We start from the raw sequence: 12,499 nt of genomic DNA on the forward strand, positions 1-12,499 counted from the left end.
CAGTGCCGGCCATCAGGGATCAGTGTAGGACCAGGGTGGCACACCCTCCTGCAGGCAATGACACAGGGAGACAACAGACATGCTTTTCTTCCCCCTCTTAAATCTTGTGTCCCCAAAACCTCTTTGCAATGCTGCCTGCCCTGGCCTCTCTGGAAGAGTAATGTTTGAGTATGGCCAGCCACGTGGTTCTCATGCCATAACTTCACCTGATGCTGAGCCCTGACTGCAGGCTGGGCACCAGCTCTGCTGAAGCTCAGGAGGAAGGGGATAACTCTCCTCATAACTGAAGGGTTGTTGTGCGCCTTCACCTCTGCAGTCCTGGGCTGCTGCCAGGGCCAGGAAAGTGCCAAGCTTAAACAAAAGCGGCTGTTTCTGGGGGGCTTCTGGAAGTGCTGAAACTTTCATTAGAAAGCTTCAGCCTGTGAGGTTTTTGAGCTGATGAACACAGGGTTTGCTCCTTGGTCTGGGTCTCTGGGTTCCTTATTTTGCTCTAGGCTCCAAGCAGTGCTGACTTTGCCCTGTGCCAGGTGAGCTGCTCCCAAATTTAATCCCCCCAGTTACTACAGGGTTGCAGGTGTCTGTCTTCAACTTTGCTGCTGGCGCATGCTCCGTCCTGCCCTGCCTTTGAGTGCCTTACCCCAGGTGCGGGGTGTAGGGGCTGCCTGGCTTTGGGGGGTCTCAGGGGGAAGAACCCCTGAAAATTGACAGTCTGGACATGTGCTGGGCAAAGAGCTGCGGGGAAGCAGCTCAGAACCCTCCTGGCTGGGGAGCCCTGAGCACCCCAGCTACCCTGCCTGGTGCAAGACCAAGGGAGGGGGAAAGCGGCTTTGCGTTAGGGTATGTGCCTGCGGCTATGTGTTAGGGACCTGGATATATGTCTTTGCTAAGAGCCTGTGCAGCGTTACAGGCCCTTCGGCTGCTCCTTGAAGTCCTGCTGACGGCTGTGAAATATGGGAGGCGAGTGCAGGGCTGCACATCTGGGCGGGATGGAGCGAGCGGCTCCGGGGCTAGGCTGGCACGGAGGGTAATGAGACGCAGATGAGGGGAGGGAGTGTTTTTCCTGGCAGTCCAGATGGGCTCGACTTAAGACTTGATTTAGAGGGTTTGAAAGCAGGGCCTGGCTGCTGGGGAACAGACCCCGAGCACTTCCCGGGGCGGCAAGGGGGGGTCTCCAATGGCTTTTCAGATATTTAATGGCCCAGCGCAGTCTAAACAGGGAAGTACTTCAGGGTGAGATTAGCACAACATAATCACATCTTAAAAGGTCTTTAGAGACACAAGGCACGTCCGCTCTCATATTAATTACTTGTTATTAATAAAGCTGGGGTCAGGCTAGAGGTGTTCACTCTGGAGCGTGCTTATTCCCTCTTTGCAGAGCGGTGGTGTACGCAAAAGCAGCACAAAGCCCCGCAGCCTCCTCCTGCACCCATCCCACTCCGGAAACCAAATTGTCAACATTCCTACAGCCGCCTTTAAAACTAATTTGCCCCATAATACCCCAAAAGGGCCATGTCTTTCTAAGTGCCCAGAACACCTCTGAGTACTGTAAAATAATAGCCAGGGTGTGCTCAGCACGGGAATTTCCTGCTATGATTGATTTCTAATTTGCAATGAAAATACAGCCGCCCGTGTTCCTGGGGCCAGGCTGGTGCAGCTGGCTTACAGGCAGGAGACGGCTCCTCCCATCACCGTGGGGCCGATCCCCAGAGGGCTGGGAGAAATTAGTAGCCATTCCGTTTGCCCTCGCTTGCTCTGGTGTCCCCTGGGAGAAAAGGGGCTGAGAGGTGGGTCGGGTGCAGGGTGGCCTGGAGGTGATGGGCCTGGGCAGCCTGTGGGGGAACATGCTTGGGTTTCCTGATCGCTGAGCAGGAGCAGCCAGAGCACACGTGGGGATGGGGCAGGGCATGGGGGATCCACACTGGGGAGACCAGCATACAGGTTTGCTTCTTCGGAGCTGCACCTCGCTGTGATGCCAAGGAGAGACCTTCCTCTCAGCCATTGCACTGAGCAGTGCTTGATGATTTTTTAATCTGTGCATTTCTCTGGTTTCTCTGAACTCAGGTAAGGGTTTAGCATCCACACCCTGTAGTGAGGAGTGCCCAGCATTACCCACGCACCGAGCGAGGCAGCACCTCCCTTTGCTCTCCCCCTGCTCTCCTCTCCTTGCACAGGATGCCCCTGGATCTTGCAGTGGGAAAAAAAAAAAAGGTGAGCATCCCTGTGTGGCATCTCCAGGCTGCTTGTGACTCTGTAAACTTCTTCCCAGTTGCTGTGACTGCCTGAGGTCCTTGTAGTTAACCTCAGCTGACAACCAGTTAGAAGCAGAGACAGGAGTCTGTGTGTGTCCTTGAGCAGTGCTGGAACCGGGGGGTCTCCGGCTTGGCCTGGGAGTCCCACAGCCCTTGTTGGCACTTTTCCTGCTCTGTGCAGACAAGATGTGGTTCCCACAGCCCCCTCGCTCATGCTGCGGTACCGACCCGTAACCCCTCTGCCCATCAGCCCTGCCGGGAGCCCGCTGCGCTGCGGGTGCGGTGGCCCATCCCTGCCACCTGCCTCTGGTCCCCTTCCTGCCCCTGGGGCGCCCTGCAGGCAAGAAGGGGGCTGGAGAGCGACAGCCCTTTCTTGTGGCTGGCGGGAAGTGGGGCGACGAACACCTGCCTGGGGGGATTTGCACAATAACCCAGACAGGGACCAGACCTGGGCCTCCGGTGGGCAAGTTCCGCTGCCGACTTGCTGCTGGGAACCTGCCTCAGCCCGCTGCCGTGCTGCTGTGGCTTCCTCCCCGGGCACCCGCCTTGTGTGCCGGCCCCAAACACGTGCCATAGCTGCGCCGGGAGCAGCATCTTGCCAGCTGCTGGTGTGGTTTGAGCCACCACGTCTCCTATGACTGCCTGCCCTGGCGCGGTGGGGGTCTGGGGGTTGGCTGCCTGCCCTGCAGGCAGGGCGAGAAGGGGCTGGTTTGGTGCCAGGTCCAGTAGGAACAGGAAGGTGCTGGTGGTGCTGCCTGGAGAGGTGGGATGGGCGACATGGGACCTGTGGGGGTAAGGACCTGAACTGGGGCAGGTCCTTGGCAGAGGCAGCCGGGATCAGCCTAAGGACCAGCCGGACAGGCACGCGTCCCTCTCGTTGTGCATCTTCCAGGCTCCTCTCCCCTAGCAGTGTGCTGTCAGGCACCCATCCGTCCCCTGTTGTGCTCAGCAGAGATGACCATGGGCTGGCAATCATTGCGCGGTGTTGCTTCTGTGCCCCCTCAGTGCTGGTGATGGTTTTGAACCCCAGCACCACTCCTCCATGTGTCCTGCGGACGGTCTGTCTCTCCTTCCCCATCCTTCACCCACAGCATCCCTCCCCATACCCGCTCACAGCACCCGTCCAGCCACATTAGGCTGCTCCTTGCCGAGAAGCCCTGTGAGATGTTCGGGCAGGAGCTGAACTGGGACATCCATTCATCTGCTTTGGCCTTGGCATCTCCCAACCCTCCTGCAAAAGGGCTGCAGCCACATCCTGCCGGGGCAGGGGCCTGACCTCCCCCAGGGTGGCTGGGGCAGCGAGAGGAGACCCAGGCATGGGGATGGGGCACAAGGGGGTGTGTGGCTGGCACCCCCGGTGTTCCCATCCTTGGTCCACCTGCTTCACGCCTTGTGCTATCCATGCTTTTATCCAGGATTTGGGCAGGGCACAAGAGCAAGGGCAAGGAAAAGCAGCCGGCGCAGCCTCCCTTGGGTAGCGGGAGAGCCCGGAGGGGCGGAAGTCTCCTGTTTGTTTAAGGTGCAAACAAGCGCTGTTAATCTGCTGCCTGTTTGTATTTCTTTAGAGCCCCCGAGTGCGGGGGGGGGGGGGGAGCGGAGATGGGGTCTCCCCTTTGTGCAGGGGCAGGGTCAGGCTATTGGAAGCAGAGGTGAGAAAACACAGAGGGGCAGCTGGAACCTGCTTTGGGAGGGAAAGATTTTTTTCGGCTATTTATGATAATTAGTGGGAAACGTTCCTCAAGCGTTTCAGATGATTCTGTAATGAAGTTGGGCCGAATGTTCCCGCTTTGTTCCCCTGGAACCATTAAAAATCCCCCTTCTTTGGCTGCCTTAATGCAATGCTGAAAAGGCACAATGGCATAAAAGTGGCTCTGGGCAGGGCGGCACGCCTCCTGCCCCACCAGATAGAGCCCTTCAGAGCCCAGATTTTCTGGGTTATAAACCTCAGTGCTCGCAATGTTCATGTGAAGGCTGCTGCAGATCCCACGCCTGGGGCTCCTTCGCATCCCTGATGCTGGTCGGTGCGTGTGAGTGCCGGCCGGCCAGTGCTGCCAAGCTTGCGGCACGCTCGGGAGGGACAACGGCCGACACAAACACACTAGGGTGAGAGAGAGCAGGCACAGCGAGGGATGCCATCGCTCCGCTTTTATAGAAAAGCTGCTTTTGACCCGTGGTTGTGCTGGGAGTTTGCTGGGGTGAAATCCCGTGCTGGGCGGGGACCGATCCCTGTGCAGGGGGGAACGTGGAGTCCGGCCCCAAGGAAAGCACTTCCAAGTCAGTGCTGTTCTGGCCCAGATCCTGCCCTGCCCGCTGGGGCCAGGCACACCCAGGCACCAGTGCAGAGCAAGGCGTGTGAAATCCAGCTGTGACCCTCTGGGTGGATCACTAGCAGGCTACCAGAGCTGGCTCATTCTCCTCTTGCTTTTAGCACTCGAAGGCTTCTCCGGTGTAAGTGATGCAAAGAAAATCCACCTGCCTCATCTCATGCATCTATCAGCGCTGTTTTCCCAAAGATGATGTGTAAAGCTAATGAGAGCCCTCCTGCTAAAGCCATGATAAAAAGGGAAAATGGCAGGAGCTTTTAGCGTACTGGTGGGGGCTGAATGTGATGGGTTTTGGTGTCCCCATCAATATTCCCATCCGGACTCTGGCTGGTGAGCTAAGTGTCCCAGGCTGGGGCACAGGGCTGCAGCTGGCTGGGGGGAGCTGCTCCCCTCCTGCTCCTCCTTCAGCTCGATGAGGGCAGCTGGGGAGTGCTTGGCACAGGCACCTGGCAGCAGCAGAACCCTGCGGTGCTGCGAAGGCGGAGGGTGCTGTGCCTGCCAGCCGGGCGCCTTCCTTTCCATCCACAGCTCGCATTATTTAGATGGCGAGTGCTACTTGGGATCGCGTCACTCTTAATGCCCACCCACTGCCCCATGGCTGGAGCCAATGTGCCCCACTAAGGCATTAAATCATCAGGCTGGGGAGGAGAGGATAAGGGCTGCGAGCACGGCTCCCTGGGAGCTGCCCCATCTCTCCACCTCGCCTGTCCCAGCCATAATCAAGCGATCATCTCAGCCCCCTCTCTCCTTTCAAAGGGGGAAAATTTGCAGACAAATTCCTGCCAGCGGGATGTTGGAGCTCTCCTGCGTGGCGGGATAAAGATACCTGTCACCTCCGCCTGGCCCCGCTGCTGGCTCATGCTGGGAGCACAACTGGGGAGCCCGGTGCTGGCTGCGGGCCTGGTGACTCTGGGCAGTGTGGGAATGGGCCGGAGGGCTCCCAGGAGGAGCTGGAGGGCTCTCCTGTTCCCTGAGATAATGCATGGCCTGCAGTGGCGGGGCAACACAATGAGCCCAGCTGTGAATAGGCTGGAGCCCTTACCTCCGGTTTCTGTTATGGCCAGTCTTGAAGCACCACTTGAATTATGATGCCTTTGCCAGTCCCCGTGTCTGTCCCAGCAATCTTTTTTGGGGAAAAATCTCTAGATACACAGTAAATTTTCTTTGGGAGCCGGGGTAGAGGTATTTGGACACCTGCTGGCACTGGGATGGAGTATTTGGCTGGTGCATGTTTGGAGGCAAGGGTGATGGGTCCTGGGCGAATAGCGGTGCATTTGGTCTTGGAGTTGGGGTCATCAGCGCGGGGCGCTGCCTGCATCATGCTTTAAGCCTCCACACTGAGCCAAATTGCTCTTTTTGCAAAGTTCACCATGGGAAACTGGCTATCTCATTGTGTAAAGGTGATGATATTGAGCCTTGTGGACCATGGCAAGCCTATGGCTTCCTGAGCGGCGTGCAGAGGGTGGACACTGGCAGCACGCAACAGCATGTGTGATGGACCAGGCAGCTCCGGTACCATCCCCATCCCCGCCGGCACACCTCCACCCCTTCACTCTGCTTCCCGCCCAGGTTCGGCGATTGCTTTCCAACAAATTATTTCCATAAGCTCTCAGCAGTGGCTGGAGACAAAAGCTCAGGTACGGAGAGGCAGCGTGCTCCTGACCTTTCCCACCGCCGGACAAACGGAGCCGGCAGCACGAGGCGGGCGCACAAAGGCGCTGCGCCGGCCGGAGCGCTGACCCCGCCGTGCCACAGCTACCTGCTGCTCTGCCACAATGGCCCCGCGGCCTCGGCCGGCCTGCCGGGGCGATGAAAAAGGGTCCGAGATAATAATGAGCCTGACTACCACTGCTCTCTTCAGAGAACCGAGTCAACTCCTTGGGAAGAAAGGGGAAAAAAAAAAAAAAGAAGAAAAAAAAAGAAAGAAAAACCCCCTCTTGGATAATAAAGAAGTAACAAATGAAGACTGAAAGCCTATAGAAGGCGTCTTAACCCAGCGAAGAAAAAAAATGTCAACATCTGTGGAGCTGTCTGCAAAAACAGACCGAACCCCTAATGAATACCCTCTAGAAAAGGCATTCACTCGAGGAAAGGCAAAAGGCTACATTTTTCTATGGAGGTATAAAGATTTTGATGAATCTGCCCTTTCCCTTTCCAGTGCAGTTGAACCAAGCGCTAATGTTCATCTTCAGCTGTATTAAAGGGTGCCGAGGGGGGTGGAGGGGGGAAGAGTCTTGATCTGAAAGCTTATGAGGAGGGTGGATTTAGGGAGCCTGGATAGATGTCTGAGCGCTAAGGCAAGGAAGAAAAGCAACAGGCATTAGAGAAAATACTGTTTAACAAGAGTTTCTTTAGTCAGCCCATTTGAGCAGAGATTGGTGTGCCGTAAATGTAATCCTCTTAGTGCTGACTTAAACGTGTTTGTACAAAACAGGGAAATATAATATGAATGTAATAGTCACGTTTGCTAAAATGCTTAATAAAAAGACAAAAGTCCTTTATTTTGATCTTCAGCTCCGGTGCGGGCTTGGGGCACAGCAGATGTTTTCTCAGAAGACTGCTTGGAAAAAAAAAAGAAAGAAATTCAGAATATGGCTGTGGCCTGGCTGGCTGCGCCGCATGGGACTGCAGCATCTTCACTGGCCTTGCTGCCGGCGAAGCCAGCCCTTGCCTAACGGGCTCTCCGGCATGCGAGGCGAGCCGCCATGGTTTTGACCCTATAAACAGTTGATGAGGAGCGATTAGTAAACAGGGTGTGTTTCAGGTGGGAAGGCACAGGCAATTTTCTTTACTGTCCCTGGAGGCTTTGCTGGGGGGAACAGTGTTCAGGAACAGACCCCAAATGGAGAGGGTGCAGCTCCTCCGGAGCCGGGCAGAGTTTAAGCCCAGGGCTGTCAGATTCAGACCCAGCCGGAGCTGTTGTGGAGGGACCGTAACAGCCATCCCCGGGTGCTTCCTACCTTGTGCTGTGGACACCGCAGGAAAACCGACGGATAGAGTTGATGTAATCACCATCCTAACATCTGTGCTAATCACAGATGAATTTAAAAACACAAGTGAAATTTGCAGCGGTTTTTGTGTTTTTTTCTCTCCCCTCATCTCCCCTTTCTATAGAATAATCATGGAAAATGCTAAATTGAAATGGCAGTGCTTGGTTTTGACTTAGCTTTCTAAACTTTTGAGTAGTGTTGATGCTGTACAGCCATACTGGCTAATCTTAAATATACTGGATGTTTGTCTTGGGCACTGTTGGTGCTTCACATTGTGAAATGCCAGCAATATGGGCAGAAGATACGGTGATAAAATCAGGTCACTTTTCCAGAGCTAATAGTCAAACATAGCTATTCCACAGTAAATTTACCTTTCAGACCTTTCTTCTGACCTGGGACAAAGAGCAGTGCTGCAGTATTGGGCGGCTCACGCGGTGGGGCAGAAGAGGGCATCTCCGTAGCTGCCCTCGAGCCAGCACGACCCTGGGAGCCTGGTGGGCACACTGCACTCCTCTCGGCTCTTGCCTGGCACCAGGGAGCTGTTGCTAGGACTAAAATAATGTATTTTCATTTGTTTCTCAGACAGGTATCATCTTGCCCCAAGAGGCTGTGGTTCCCCCTTGGGCCAGCCAGGGTGGATGCTGGCCATTGGTGCTTGGTGGCCCACAGGGCTTGGGTCAAAGCTTGCGTCAAAGCTTAGGTCGAAGCCAGGGTTTGTGCTGCAGGTTTGGGTGCCTGGTCATGCCAGGGTGCCCCTACAATGCCACTACCCGGGGGTGGAGAGGTGGCATGGGGACAGGGCTGCTTGCTTTCTGCTGCAGCAAATGTCAGTGCAAACTAGGTAAAACTTGTTTCCTGAAGAAAATTTCCACTCTAATAGGAAAAGAAATGCCCCAGCGGTTTTGGAAGCACATCAGATGTTTTCTGGTATGGCCCACAATGTGTACAGCGAATGTAAGGCATGTTCTGTGGAGAGCAGATATTTTCCACAATAACAACATTTTTTGTTAAAAAAAAATCATCCGGTCTCCCAATTAAGGAGAAAGGAAAAAAAGCTTTGAAAGCAGATATTTTCTGACTGCCAGGGTCCTCTGCCTGGGCGCTGCAGCTCTGGGTGGGGATGGAGCAGCCCCTCGAGCTGCAGAGGAGCAAAGGGGAGCCTGGGGGGGGTGAGCTGGGCTAGTACCCGCTCCTGGCTCCTGCTAGCAGGTAGTTGCAGTCGTGTTGATGCCATGTGGTTCAGATACCCAACATCACCCAGCTCCTCTCGGTCACTTGTCACTGGGTGAGGAGGATGACAGGTCCTGTGTTTCCCACCAGGCACCTGCTTGGGAAGGTCTGTGGGGGCCACCGAGGCCGGTGGCAGCTCTGGAGAGAAACCAGGGGCATTTGGAGCCAGGCTGGTGGGGACATGCCTGTAACACAGTGCACCCAGATCTGTGCAGCTGGATGGCAATGGCTGATAAGCTCTGGTGCTGGTCTTGGCTAATCAGTTGTGGTTTGGGTGTGAAACAGTGAAAAAAGACTTAAAACAGCCAGCTTGCTGCCTGCAGAGAATGGTGCATTTTTGGTAGTAGGAAGAAAGGAAATGGGTTAATTATCTGGGTCTGCCATCACTTTTTTGGAGGCTGCTTCCTTGCCTAAGGGAAAATTACACACGGGAGATTTTTCCGTGGGGCAGGGAAGCTCTCGGTGCTCGGGGCTGCTCCGGGCAGCAGTGCCCTTGTTCTGCACTGGGCAGCAAACCCCGTATGTCACATCTTCCCAGGTGCCATGGGAGGTAGCACAAGTGCTGGAGCAAGGCAGAGCAAAGGGATCAAAACAGAGCTGAGGAGTTGGCAGATATTTGCTGTCTCCCTGTGACCCCTTGCATCCTGGGTCTGAATTTCCCAGGAGGCAGGCGCGGTGTGCAGCCCCGTGTCAGGGAGCAGGGGGGCTGAGCACCGGCGAGCCAGGGCTGGGGCGGATAAACGCAAAGGGTTGAAAGGCACAGCAGCGCTGGGGGTAGCAGTAGCATCTTCCTGGTACCTCCTCCTGCTTTCTCCCACTCCTGCTTTTTTTCTCTCTCCTAATAGCGATAGCAGAGCCTCCAAACCCCGCTATGTTTCCTCCCAGCACACCTGGTTCCCGAGTCTCGTGTGCGAAAGGCACATTTCCTCACCAGCAACGTCGTTACTGTAACGGGAACAACGCAGTTTACAACCCAATAAACCCCACATCCTTCTGTGCAGGATCCTCTTACGTGATGCTAATGCTTACAAGATGTGTAACGCTGCGGGACAGCCCCGGTAACCAACGCCCCAGCAAACGGCTCATGTTTTACATTGCTCTGTGGCCGCAGCCTTTGCTAATTAATCCCAGGGATGAGTCTCCTGCTATCGGCAGCCCTGCGGCCGCTGGGTGCTGGTGCCTGCTGTGGCTCCGGCTCCCAGCTCCACAACAGAGCACGAGGCTCTCTCCTGCCTGTGATGGGTGCCCCCAACCACAGCCCACCCTCAGTCCCCGCGTTTGGCCGCAGCTGAGGGCTGTTTATAGCCCGGTGCCGCCCGTGGCTCAGCGGGATGCCTGGGTGCTGGGGGAAGCGCAGCATTGTCTCGCAGCGGGCGTTGTGATCACACACTGCAGCTAACGTGATTTACATCCCATATTCGACCTCTGGCAACTTCAAAGCTCGGGTGAGAGGGGGATTAAGCGGAGGGGCTGGGGCTGGGGGACCCAGGGGGGGCCTGGCTCACCTTTGAGCTCCCGTCATCCCCTCCCTGCCGGACCCAGGATAATCATCTCCCATTGTGCTGCTGGGGAAAGCCGGGGTGCAAACACAGGGACCTTGTCAATATTGGTTTTTGAGAAGACTTTTTTCTATTCTCCCATGTCTGGAGTTTTTGTACCCAAATCCCCCTGGGGCTGCCCAGCCTTCCCCTGGGAAATCGGGATCCCGGGGGTCCCCGCTAACACTAGCCATTGATTGAAATTTCACACCCACCTGTTTGCACACAAGATTTAATTTGGTTGATTCTTCATGCCCTTTTCCTGCTTAATCGTCAACCTATTGACCTTAATATTAAAAGGGGCTAAGGGTGAGGGAGAGAGAGACTACATTTCTGTAAGGGAACAAAAGCTTCCAGAGAATAAAGTAGGCACAGCCAGCCCTGAGCTAATGAGTCCCTGCCGCACACAGGAGCAGGAAACCGTGTGTGCTGCCCTTGGCTGGTGCAGCACTCGTCTCCTGTGCAAACTGGGCATGTTTCACTGCCTGTCCTGTTCCTCGATGCCCTTTACAGGACCCACAAGTTTAAGGCCAGAAGCGATGGGAGACCACCCAGGCTGAGCCTGGGCACATACCAGCCTGTTGTGTTTTGCTTCCCCCCCCCCACTTCTGTGGGGCAAACATCCTTGCTGAAATGCCTCCTGTTTGATGGAAGATGCCGGGATGCAGGAAACTGCTCCAGCGCTGCAGCAACAGCAGCAGCAGCAGCAGCGGGCAGAGGTCAGGAGCATCCCACACACCTGCATGGCAAGCGCCTGTCCCTGATGTGCCCCAGCGCTGCTGGTGTGGCTCTTACACACACATCAGAGCAGCACCCGTGTGGCAGCGTGAAGCCGAGCCCAGCCCAGCACCACATCCTGCACCCAGGGGTAAAGCCGAGCCCTGCCGTGCTCCCGTGACCCAGCCGGCACACCCTGCGAGCTGGGGCTGGGCCAGCAGCCCAGCTGTGCATCCTTTGCCCGGTGTGAGGCAGCCCATGGGGAAAAGCTGCCCCAGCCTGTGAGCTAACTAGTGCACCAGCTCACTCAGCCCAGGGGCTGGCAGCCCGCAGGAGCAGCACTGAGGCGTGTGTCTACCAGTGCGCCATAGCCAGGCAGCCTCCCTGCTCTCCGGGGATCTGGCCACTCTCACGCTTGCTCTGCCTCTGAGCGCAGGCAGGGAAAGGGCAGGAGAAAAGGCTTTCAGTGTCCGAGATTGGGGGGGTGCAAAACACAGCCTTTAACCAGCCCTGTGGAAGGGACTGTCCATCCCTGCCGTTTGGCTGGCAGGAGGCACAGGAACCCACAGGGCAGGGCCTTGCGCTAATTTGCCATCAGCCCCGCAATGTGCTGGGCTGTGCCGGCACTGCTGGGGCAGCAGGAGGGCTGGATGTGCGGGTGAAGGCAGGGCACAGCCCGCATGGCCGGCGTGTGGAGTGCGCACACCCATGGGGACCGGTGTGTGGCTGCTGGTTGCCGGAGGCATGCGTCCAGCCCAGGGGTGAGACCCTGAGCAGCAGCCTTGGCTGTGGGGGTACCGGCCAGCCCAGACCCTGGGGGGCTCTGACCACCTTCCCTGCATCACCCTGTTTCACGGGGTAGAGTTTTTGGTGGTTTCTGCACTTGCAGATGCAATCTGTCTGCTGGGAAACACAAAAGGAAAAGGAGCTCTATTTATTTTTTCCATGCTCTGCCTTAGCTGACATGAAACCCAAGCTGTGTGGGAGCCTGCGAGCGTGTGTGGCTGCGCTCACACGTGTGTGCGGCGAGCCGCCCGTGTCCTGCGCCCTGGCCGGGGCTGTGCCGGGGGGCGGGGTGTGCGGGTGCATGTGCGCCTTTCCCCAGGGGGGCTGTTTTGGTCTGCAGAGTGCGGTCGTGTTTATTTAATATCTGACGTCCCTTCTGTCTTCAGCGCTGACATTAATTGCCAGACAATGAGCAATGGAGCCCAGATGTTCCCCGGCAGTGGCCTCCCTTCCTTCGCCAGCGCTATGCGGATGATAAAAAAGTCCAAGGGGGAGTCGCGTTTGGGCCGCTCTTGCTGCAGGGCCATTAGCGGGAGCACGCGGGGGACTTGCAGGTCAGCTCCCCCAGCTGGGGATGCCCACCCATGGGCAGCTCCTGCCCCAGCCCCTCGGCACCGGGAGCTGGGCACGGGCAGTGCAGCCATCAGAGAGCAGGGGCCATGCAA

This window comes from Gavia stellata, chromosome 11 (genome assembly GCF_030936135.1).
Source record: "Gavia stellata isolate bGavSte3 chromosome 11, bGavSte3.hap2, whole genome shotgun sequence".
Lineage (NCBI taxonomy): Eukaryota > Metazoa > Chordata > Aves > Gaviiformes > Gaviidae > Gavia > Gavia stellata.